Source organism: Pelodiscus sinensis, chromosome 10, assembly GCF_049634645.1.
Source record: "Pelodiscus sinensis isolate JC-2024 chromosome 10, ASM4963464v1, whole genome shotgun sequence".
NCBI lineage: Eukaryota > Metazoa > Chordata > Testudines > Trionychidae > Pelodiscus > Pelodiscus sinensis.
In genome coordinates this window covers 25,454,272-25,466,186 of record NC_134720.1, presented here as the reverse complement: position 1 = coordinate 25,466,186, position 11,915 = coordinate 25,454,272, and positions in this window count along the sequence as shown.

Here is an 11,915-nt window from a genome sequence, read left to right as displayed (position 1 = left end):
GTTAGGGTGATAGGAGAGTGCTGTGTTGGGGGGGGGATGGGTGGGTGGGGCTGGTGGCAGTGCAACAGGGCTGGGGAATGGCATCTTCCACCTTCAAGGAGCAGTCTGGGCCCAGCCTCACTGGCCAGAAGACCCACCTGCACTCACGCAGTGCTGGCCTCACAAAGCAGGTGGAGCAGCAGCAGGTAGAGGCAGCTGAGGGAACAGGCCCATGGCGGCTTCACTGCCCACCATGATCGCAGAAGGTAATTTCTATAAAATCTTTATTCCTGTATACATTTTTAGCATGTTATAAACAAAATCATTTAACCAATCACTGTTTCCACTCAAATATTTCATTAACCTCTCTAAAGCACTCATTGCATGACTATTTTGAACTCCTTTATATTTAAAAAAAATCACGGTCTACATTTATAAAGAAAGCACCTCCCCCCACAGAAATTCCGGAGTACGGTCCCGAATGCTGGCAAAATCTCATTGGGTTTTTATGTGTCTGGTGGTGCTTCAGGACAGTGGCTCTGTTCAGTCTAACTTTGGTGTAACCGTTACTTAACAGGCCTTTCCTTAACAGAGCTATTGCCTTAGGCTTTGAGACCTCCATCTGCTTTGTTCTTTGTTTTCCTCTGAAATGCTGACTAATGTAAATTGTTTTGTGCGTGGGACTTGCCTTTGAATATCCAGCAGAACCTTAAGGTTGGGTGAGATTTCAACATTGTACACGGAAGTAGAGTCATTTCTCTGTCCCACCCCCCAATTAGTATGAAGATTTGAAAAAGAATGAAAATATTATATAAAAGAGATTTTATTCTTCAGAGTGTTCTCTCTTGCTGTGGTTGCCTTATCTTTCCATTTTCCTGCCTCCTTTGCATGGTTGACAGGATTATTTAAAACTGTCTGAGCAATATTCATTCATATTGAAAACTAGAATTATGTATATGCAGGGAGCCTTCATGGCTGAAAGAGTCTTGTATAGGTGGTAGAAAAGAGGATTCAGCTAGGATTTATTTTTATATCTATATCTTTTTATAGGATTTTAAATTTAAACATTAGCCACTGTATGTAAAAGAAAACCCCAAATGATAAATGTGGAATTTTGGTGATATGTAAATACTTAAGAAATCCTAAAACAGGATAAAGTAAAATGCACCCCACTGTTAGCTGAGCAGTGATGTCCATACTTCCCAAGAATTAATACAGGCTTTTTCTGTTTTTCATCAACTTTTACATTTCAGAAAATGTAAAAATATATTGATATTTTTACTCTAAGAATGTTTTGCTTGGAGGGATCGGGGGCATCATTGATGCAGTGGTCACCATGCATACTAGTGTTTTTTATATAAAATGACACTTGGGTTGCAGCAGAATGCATTGCCAATATTGTTTTTAATGAAGAGAGGCATTTACATGTCCTTGTGGTTTACCACTTAAAAACTGCTAAAGCCCAGTGGGCTAAATTCATCTCTGATTTAACTCCACTGAAGTGAGATCAGTTACTGAATGGCTGAATCATTGTAAGCCACCTTTTGAATATATATATATATATATATATATAAGCTTTTAACCAAAGATAAATTAAGTGACTTATGTTAAATCCTTGAAACTAGTTAGCTGGGCTAAGGGTCCTGCTCTAGATCTCAGTTAATAAAAACTATTTCTTCCCTGTCTGTACATTTTTTCCAGCAGACCTAGGTCCTGATTTTCATTTGTACTAAGGCTGTGCATAGGCTGCACTTAGAACTTTCACCTTCAAGACCTAGAAAAACTGACCTCTGGTGACATGTTGCCAATACAAAGGGTTGTGGTGCCAACTATTGCTAATTACTACAAAATGTTTGAGAGCCATTTTACACTCCCCCAATATTTGTATATTTTTGTTGTTTTGTCATTTTTCTCATTCTGGCATAGTGCCACAGTCTGGTCTACAGGGGTGCGAAGGATTCTAACATGTCTGAAGTAAGGGTGAGGGGAGAAAGGCATGTTAAATTTTTTCACTGGCGAAGCAGTGCAAAGAAATAGCCAGGTGGCAACCCTAAGCTGCACTGGCAGTGTAAAGGAGCTGAAAGTAGGTGAGTGTAAAGTAGCTATAGAGTGGGACCTGGTTCCTTTATATGCCAGAATAAGAATCCCAGGGGTCACATTTTTTCCCCTCTGGATTCAGTTTTACAAACTGTTAGTTTTATTAATTGCAGAAGACTTGTCTCTTCCCCCAAAGTAAAACTCCACAAGCTACAGTTAGATTTCAGTTTTTGCACCCAGCTATGAATAGTGACTATTCTAATGAAACGTGAGGCTTGGTTTTATTTTTTTCCCCATCTGGAACAGGAGCTCTATTATTCCAAATAAAACTGACTAAAATTTGTTTTAGAAATTGTCTGTGCAGATCAGTGACAAGTGAGAAGGGAGAAACACTTCCAGTGCATTCATTTTTATCACACTAAGCCTGCTAACTTCAGACAGGGCAAGAATAAATCCTATTCACAAATTGGCTTTAGTTTGGGCTATGGGAGATTTATAATTAAGGGACTAAAGTTCCTTATGAGATTTAGATATGTCCGCCATAAGTATTTAATGTTCTCCTTTTCTCTTTAAAAGAGCATGTGCGGTAGGTGATGCATCCTTTCCTTATTGGTATCCAGAGATTGTTCTCGGATTCTCTTTAGAATCCGAAAGCTCATTTTATTGATACCACTACAATGGATAACATTTTCTAACACCGCTTGAATTCTAGTCTAGGATTAGACTATTTTGTGTGCTGTTAGTCCAGTGGCAGCTCTCCAAAAGGCATATGTAAATTCTTAGGGCCAAGTGACTTGCTGCTCACTAGCTACATTACAGGGAAGATGTAAGAAGCTTTCACCATGCTGTTCCCCTTGTGCAGTTTCACTTCCTGTGTGTGCTAGCATGTCAAGAAGCATAAGTTATCCCAAAACAGGCAGAGGAACACTCTGCCCTACATCAGCACCACAGTCTGCCTGTGGAAATGGGTGTGTTCTGCAAGAAGGGAGGATGGAATGACCAGGCCACCCAAGGCTCTGCCTATACTGCCACTTGAGCCACAAAACCGTTGTCATTCACAGGTGCTTAATCTTCCCCCCCCCCCCCCCCCCCAATCAAAGACACAGTTTTGCAATGGCAAGTGGCAGTATAAACAGATCATTGTAGGCAGGAGTGCCAACACCACTTGTAGGGGGTGGACGTATCCCAATTTTCAGTGACATGGCTGTGTCACTAAAAGCTATGTAATGTAGACACAGCCTGAGTATTTTGGGTGCCAATTGGATTGTACCTTCCTGAGGCTCAGACCCTTCTGTAGTTTCTTCTGAGGTAGTGCGACTCTGAATCACCCAGACTCAGGGTAGTGCTGCTGCAAAAGTCAAACCCTTTGTTGTATTCAAGCTTGATAAAGTCCTATGAAAGCCTTTCCTGCTTTCATTGTGTATTGTTAGTCACATTGGAAAATCAGTCTTGTGGGGCATGCCTAGCTCTCAAGTCCTCCTCCTCCCCACCCACTTCCTACAGTTTCACCCATGCCTCCTTCCTTAACTTCCTGTTTGCTTCCGTTTGCCATTGTGGTGCCTTTTCCCATGCCCAGCCCAGCCCAATTCATAGCTGTGAAGCATCACAGACTATGAAATCTGATCTTTGTGTGCTTTTACCCTATACCAGTGGTCTCCAGTCCTTTTAACCACAAGATCACAGTTTCAATTTAAGTGCAATGTAAGATCTCATAGACTTTAAGGTCAGAAGGGACCATTATGATCATCTAGTCTGAGCCCCTGCACAGTGCAGGCCATAGAATCTCACCCACCCCTCCCAGAATAATCCTCTCACCTATATCTCAGATATTGAAGCCTTCAAATACTTTGAAGACCCCAAGATGCAGAGAATCCTCTAGCTGTGATCTATACCCAATGCTACAGAGGAAGGCGAAAAACCTCCAGGGCCTCTGCCAATCTACCCTGGAGGAAAATTCCTTCCCAACCCCAAATATGGCGATCAGCTAAACCCTGAGCATGTGAGCAAGACTCATCAGCCAGACACCCAGAAAGTTCTCTAGTAATTCCTATCACTTGCAAGTAGGAATAAGAGATCCTCCAGAAAAGGGCTTTATTCCGGAGGATCGCGCCAGTCTAGATGCTTTTTTCTGGCTTTTCCCCAAGCCGGAAAAAAAGCGGCAGCCATGTTTATTTAAATCCTGCGGGGGATATTTAAATCCCCTGCAGATTTCCCTATTCCAAAGTTCTAAATTAGCATGCCTCTTCCGGAGAAGGGGCCAGTGTAGACGTAGCCATCTAGTTTAATCTTGAGGCCAGATAGATCTTTTGCCCCCACTACTTCCCTTGGAAGGCCGTTCCAGAACCTCACTTTTCTAATGGTTAGAAACCTTCATCTAATCTCAAGTCTAAACTTCCTACTAGCCATCTTATATGCATTTGTTCTTGTGTCCACATTGGTATCTACCTCAAACCTAAATACCCTTGGCCCTGCTTCTTTCCTGCCCCTTCTCTGAGGCCCCGCCCCTGCTCCACCTCTTCTCCGAGGCCTCACCCTGCTCACTTCAACTCCCTGAACCTCATTCACATTCATCAGGCTGGGGTAGGGTTGCAGTCTCTGGTCTTGGGTGGGGTGGGGCTCTGGGCTTTGCTCCAAGCAGAGGATTGGGTTCCAGGAGGGGGTTCAGGGTGCAAGCTCTACGAAGGAGTTTGGGTCCAGAGGGGCCATTCTTCCCCATTAGTGATCACTGGGAGCTGAAGGAGAGGTGTCTGCAGGCAAGGACAGCATGTGGAGATCCCCTGCTCTGCCTTTCTCAGGGGCTGCAGGGACATACTCGTCACTTCCAGGAGCAGCAATTACCACAAGGATAATGACTCCAGCCACGACAGGTTAGGCATTTTAGGACTCCTCAAAGAATTAAATTAGGTGTAAGAGAGAAATGAGAATTATGAAATGCACAGACCGGTCAAAACCCAAACATACTACACTTTGTAAGCAGTAAAAGTAGTAATAACAACAACCCACATATGTGCTGGGTCGGGAGATGAGTGTGAAGTGTGTGTGAGAGAGAATGTCAGAAACACACACTGTGTGAGTGTGACAGATTTGCATTGCCAAGCTCTCTGCTTCCCTTTCTGTGTGGAGACAGGGTACAGAAGTGGGAGAAAGATGGACATCCTAACATCAGTGCCCCCTCTTCTCCCATACCTTGCATAGCAAGCAGGAGGCTCCCATGGGGGCAGGTCCAAGGCAGAGGGCAGGAGCAGCATGACAGTGGGTGGAGAGAAAACTGAAGTGCCAGCACTTGAGAGCTTCCTGGACTAGTCACCTGTCAGAGGCTTCAAGATCTCCTGGTAGATCCCGATTTACTGGTTGGTGACCACTTCCCTATACTATACAGATGTCATGGGGGAGACCAGTGTTTCTCAAATTGGAGGTCCTGACTCAAAAGGGAGCTGTAGTGACATAAGGCAGAGGGCAGGAGGGGCCACCTTTACTTCTGTGCTGCCTTCAGAGCTGGGTGGGTGGAGAGTCGTAGCTGTTGTCCAGGCACTCAGCTCTGAGGACAGTGCTACATCAGCGGCAGCACAAAAGGGTGGTAGGGCAATACCATGCCACCTTTATGTCTGCACCACTGCCATTAGAGCTGATCAGCCGAAAAATGGTGGCTGCTGACTGAGGACCCAAGCTCTGCAGCAGACAGCTTAGAAGAAAGGGTGGTACCGCATCCTGCCTTCCTTACTTCTGTTCTGGTGCTGCCTTCTTTACTGGGCTCCTGGCCAGCAGCCATTGCCCTCTAGCTGCCCAACTCTGAAGGCAGTGAACCACAAGCTGCAGCATAAAAGTAAGGGTAGCAGTACAGAACCCCTCTCCCCATACTGTAGTCTAGTACATACAATAACCTTATGCCCCTCCCATTTTGGGACAGGATTCCTACAGTTACAATACTATACTACAATAAATTACTACAATAATTTCAGCTTTAAAGAGCTGAAATCATGACATTTATTATTTTTTAAAATCCTATGACTGTGAAATTGACCAAAATGGACTGTGAATTTGGTAGGGCCCTATCTATTTCACACATCACCTTTGGAACTGCCTCCCCTGTATGGGTCAAATAACCACTTTGTTTTTATTCCAGTCATTCTTTAACACATTTATTTTTCCAAAGCCTCATTAATCTACCAAAGTCAGAAGAACATTTTAAAAATCAGCCCTTTTTTGGGATGGTGGCGTCTTTTGCAAGTCTGGTGCACTGTGCCTAAACTGTATTTTCTGTGTAATTTATAATATAAATTTCTTAGAGGCCGTGTCTTAGCACCATGCACACTATTGGCACTCAGTATATTAAAATGAATAATCACGGAAGGTAACTGTGCTGATCCTCTAACCAGATTTGTTGAAAGTTTATAGTAGTGCGCTACAGAGTTCCTTTGTTCTTTTAAAAACTGCGTTGCCGCTTATTGATTGGAAAACTGTAGGCACTTAACCCAGGGGAGGGTAATTCAGACATCTTGGAGACAACATAAAGTGGAGATGACAAAGGGTATCTTTGCCTTGCACCTTGTGATGGGAACTGGCACATTGCCATTGCTATACGAGAACAGAACAATCTCAATATAGTTTGGACCAAGTCCTATTTGTTTAAAACTCAAAATGCACTGCTTAACTCTGCGGTGTTTTGCAGCCGAGCCAGTCCTAGGGGCATACTAGCCTTTGAAACATGTGCCCCTTATGCAGTCAAAAAATGATATTTTTTTGAGCTTCATGGGTCTAGGCATGATGGAGTAAATATATTCTATATACAGGCAGTCCCCGGGTTACATACAAGATAGGGACTATAGGTTTGTTCTTAAGTTGAATCTGTATGTAAGTCGGAACTGGCTCCAGATTCAGCCGCTGCTGAAACTGATCAGCGGCTGACCACAGGAAGCCCTAGGCAGAGTTGCTCTGCCCCCCCGGGGCTTCCTGGAATCAGCCGCTGATCAGTTTCAACAGCGGCTGAATCTGGACTCCTGGGACAGAACAGCTGGGGCACTGCCGGGTAGGTCCCCGCAGCACCCCAGCTGCTCTACGCCAGGCATCCCGCAACAAAAGCCTGGTCTGCTGGCGGGGGGGGGGGGGGAGGCACTAGCTGCGCCCCCTTCCCCCCCCAGCAGACCAGGGAGACCCGAGCAAAGCCGCGGAGGTGCAGAGGTCCCGCCGCCTCTGCGGCTTTGCTCCTGTCTCCCTGCTGTGCTGGGGGAGTCCCCCCCAGCACAGCAGGGAGACCCGAGCAAAGCCGCACAGGCGGCGGGACCCCGCTGCCCGTGCGGCTTTGCTCCTTTGCCCCGGAGCAAAGCCGCACAGGCGGCGGGGTCCCCCGCCTCTGTGGCTTTGCTCCGGGGCAAAGGAGCAAAGCCGCACGGGCAGCGGGGTCCGCCGCCTATGCGGCTTTGCTCGGGTCTCCCTGCTGTGTTGGGGAGTCCCCCCCAGCACACCAGGGAGACCCGAAGCAGCTTTTCTCGCCCTGGAGGATGCGGTGGTGGGACCGCTGCGCTCTGGGTGGTCCTGCCGTCCGCGAGCTCCGTGGCGAGAAAAGCCCCGTTCGTAAGTGCGGATCTAACGTAAGTCGGGGACTGCCTGTATTATAAGTTCTGCACAATCGTTACCAGTCTGGTTGTTTGCCAAAAGAAAAGCCTCTCTTTGTCTTAGCCTCTTTTTAATGGTCCCTCTCATCTTGATGTACATGTTAAACTGCTCTAAACTGGGACTCTGTTGTTGGACCAAAGAGTCCCGGTGGAGGGCCGGAGGCAGGAGACCTGCAGGAACTGGGAGTCCAGCTGGGCTGACTGCAGGGATTCCAGCGGCCAGGAGCCCTGCTGCAAGAATCTAGCTAGGCAGGCAGCAGGGCGAATGGGGCACCAGCAGGCTTTAGTGGGGCAGCGAGCTGCCATGGTGGGGCTGGGAGCCCAGTCTGCTAGGCCCAGAGCCCATATGGGCTGGGAGTCCGAGCTAGGAACCCGGCAGGGCTGGGGACCTGGCATGGGAAAGGGCTACCAGGGGCCGGTGAAGTGGTGTCAGGTGGAGAGCCAGCAGGCACACCGGGGACAGGGAAGCTGGTAGCCCTGCTGTCACTGTGAGCCCAGATGGGCTGATGCTAGCGGGGGAGCCAGCAGGAAGCCAGTGGCCAGGCCAGAAGTGGAATCGGGTTAGGAGCTAAGCTAAGCAGACAGAAACGATCTCTCCTGGTCCGGCAAAATCCCTTAGGAACTGGTCAGGTCCCGAGGGTGTCCAACCTGTACTAATTGCTAGAACCAGTGGCAAGTCTGCCTTTATTACCCTTAGGGCCTTCTCCCAGTAAGAGAAACATTTAGTTTTATCTGCCTCAGTGTATCATTCACAACTATTTAACCATGTAGTATTTACAAGTGTCCATTTGGGGACAGCTGCAGTGCAGTGGCCCCAGATTGTGTAGCACATGCTTCTCCAGAGAGCCACAGACGATACACATGGTGCTGATAACACTCTTTCTTTCCACTAGTATCTCTGGGAGATGTTAAATAAGAAGCTACTAACTTGGGATGTGAAAACGTAACCATGTACACGGTTAATCGATGAACAGTTAACCAAGTACACGGTTACATGCAGGCTCCTGGAATGCACAGAGAGCCAGCTTAAAAGCTGGCTCCTGGAATGTACCAGCTCCTGGGGAGCCAACTGCCCCCCTGCTCCGGTGTGTGACCATTGAAATTTTCAGTGGTTACACAGTTACATTTAATTAAATATTTAACATCCCTACAACTAACAGTGGATGTTTTAAAGTCAGGAGGTCTTGATAACTTTCATCCAAGAGTTTTAGAAGATCTTTCTCAAGTGCCTGCTGATGCACTGGGGTAATTCCAGAAGAGTGGAAGAAAGCTAACGTTGCCGTTTTTAAAAAGGGTAAACTGAATCGTGTGTAATTATAGGCCCGTCAGCCTGACTTCAATCCTGGGCAAAATAATGGAGTACAACTTGATTAATATAGAATTAAGGGGCAGGTAATGTGAAACTATATTGCTATCTTGTTTTGATAAGATTACAAGTGTGGTTGAGAAAGCAGGAGTGCTGATGTAATCTATCTAGCCTTCTCTAAGGTGTTTGACTTGTTACTGCATAGTATTTTGATTTAGAAAAACTAGAATGATATAAAATTAACAGAAAAAAACATTACATGTATTAAACCCTGGCTAATTGACAGACCCTGAAAACAATTTTGGGTTGTAATGGAAAATAAGCTGACCATGAGCTCTCAATGTGATGCTGTGGTCAAAAGAGCTAATGATGGAGTCAGGGGTGGATATAGGGCAGACCGAGCAGGGCGGCCGCCCCGGGCCCCGTGCTTGAAAAAGCCCCACGCATGCGCCGTGGCAAAGGGGGGCCCCGTGAAATTGGGCTGCCCTGGGCCCTGCAAAATGGTCATCTGCCCCTGGCTGGAGTCAAAGGGGAAATCTCGAGTAGGAGAAAAAAAAATTTTTTTTCCGTTTCGCACTGGTGTGACCACTGCTGTCATACAGGCAACCCTTGCCATTTGTAGTGGATGCGTTCCTGGCACCACCGCCAATGGCAACATTTGCAAATGCTGGGAGCTATGGCTCCCAGCCACTGCAGTGAGCTCTCCGTGGCTTCCAACTCACCCAGATGGAAAGCTGCAGGAAACTCACCATGGATATAGGCAGCCACAGGGAACTCACCGCAGCTGCTGGGAGCTGCAGGGAACTCACTGTGGCTCCTGGCAACTGAGAGTTCCCCATGGCTCCTGACTCCCTTCCTCCTCCCCTCCGCGCCCCCCCCCTCCCCTGCTTTTTCCCAGTCCAGGAGAACTCCACAAATACGTGGAACCACAAACAGCGATTCTGCAAATTGCGAGGGTCCCTTATACTGTGTCCAGCACTGGTGTTTGCAATTCAAGGAGGATGCTACTAAGTTGGAAAGGGTTCAGACAAGAGCCACTAGAATCATTAAAGGCATAAAACACATGCCTTATTATATTGATACTCAGTCTACTTAGCAAATTTGTTTAGCTTCATAAAGTGAAGGTTATGGGGTGAGATGATTACAATCTGTAAGTACCTATATGGGGAACAAATATTTAATAACAGATTCTTCAATCTAGCATAATCCAGTGGCAGGGGCAGCAAGTATCATAGGCGACTGCCAGCCCTGCCCTACCCATTCTCCACTCCCAGAACACCTACTGTAGGAATAGTGGGGGCAGAGCATTGCTGCACCTGGGTGCACTCCCTCCCCATGCTCTGGGGCAGGGAAGCTGAGCCTGTGCACTACCTGCCCCCCTCCCACATGCTCCAGGGCCGAGAGGCTAGGGCCACATACCGCCTCCCTGTGCTCTGGGGTTGGGGAGGCTGGGGCTGCATACTCTGAGGTCGGAAAGGTTGGGGCCACACTTGCCCATCCTCCCCATGGTGCTGAAGTGGGGAGAAGCTGAGGCTGCTTTCTGTCTTACCTCCCTGTAGTGCTTGGGGGGTGGCTTGGCTCCTGGGGGGGCAGGGCCTAGGCAAAACGAAGGAGGTGGGGGCTTGCCTCCCCCAGCCCTACCTTCACCCACCGCCCATGTCCAATGGGCAGAAGCTGAAGCAAATTCAGACAAATTCATATTATTCATATACATTTTAATAGGCAGCAGGTTTAAAACAAACAAAAGGAAGTTTTTTTTCCACTCAGTGCACAGTCAACCTATGGAACTCCTTGCCAGAGGATATGGTGAAGGCTAGAACTTTAACAGGGTTAAAAAAAGAGCTAGATAGATTCATAGAGGTTAGGTTCATCAATGGCTATTAGACAGGATGGGTAGAAATGGTGTCCCTAGCCTCTGTTTCTCTGGAAGTGGGTGACAGGGAGGATTACCTTTTGTGATCCCTCCCTCCAGGGCATCAATAGTCCACTGTCGGCAGATAGGATGCTGGGCTAGATGGACCTTTGGTCTGACTCAGTGTGGCCGTTCTTATGTATTGGAAATAACGTGTAAATGTGTTATAGTGAGAGTAAATACTGAAGCAATTTACCAAGGATCCTGGTGGCGTCTCCATCACGGACTATTTTAAATCAAAATTGGATATTTTTCTAGGAATTATTTTGGGGAAGTTCTACGGCCTGTTATACAGCAGATCAGACTAGATCAGTGATTTTCAGCATGTGGTTCGAGGGTCACGTGTGGCCCAGTTGGCACAGCACTGTAGCGCAGTTATGTGCTAAAGGCCATCAGGCCACATGGTGGGGTCCCAGTTCTTGTCTGTCCAGCTGTCCCACATGGCAGGGTCTGGGTTGCTCAGCACCCGGTAGTGGGGTCAGGATTGGGGCTGTTAGTCATCCCTGCCTGACCAGGGTTCAAGGTCAGGGCTGTTGGCTGGACCTCTGGTGTCCAGGGCTGCTGCCATCACATAGAAAGACTAGGGCTATCATCTGATCAGCCGAGCTCTGGACTGGAGGTGCTGGGCATAGCCTGTGTGGAAGGTTTAGGGAGGCTATGCTATCATTTTCCACCTGTGGCCCAGGTCATACATGACTCACGATGACAAATAGATTGAGAAGCAGATTATGACAATGGTCCCTTTTGGCCTGGAATCTAGGAGCAGTAATTTAAGAGCAACTGCAGAAATTCAGAGACAGTATCTGTAGTTCAGAAAACAGCCCACCAGACACAGCAGCCTCCGAGGGGTGTTAGCTAAGGAGAACCAGAGTGACTCACCTAGACTTTTGATGGAGAACTGCACCAGCACAGTAACTTTGGCCCTTATCCTGGGCTGCATCCATGCTGCACTGGCTTTAGTTTATAAGGAGAGCGGGGAGCTATAAATGTAGCTTAATGCAACTTTGTTTCTCCACTTTTGTGTCCGGCCAGGGATCAATCCAGCCTCAGAGCTGCTGTAAATTACACC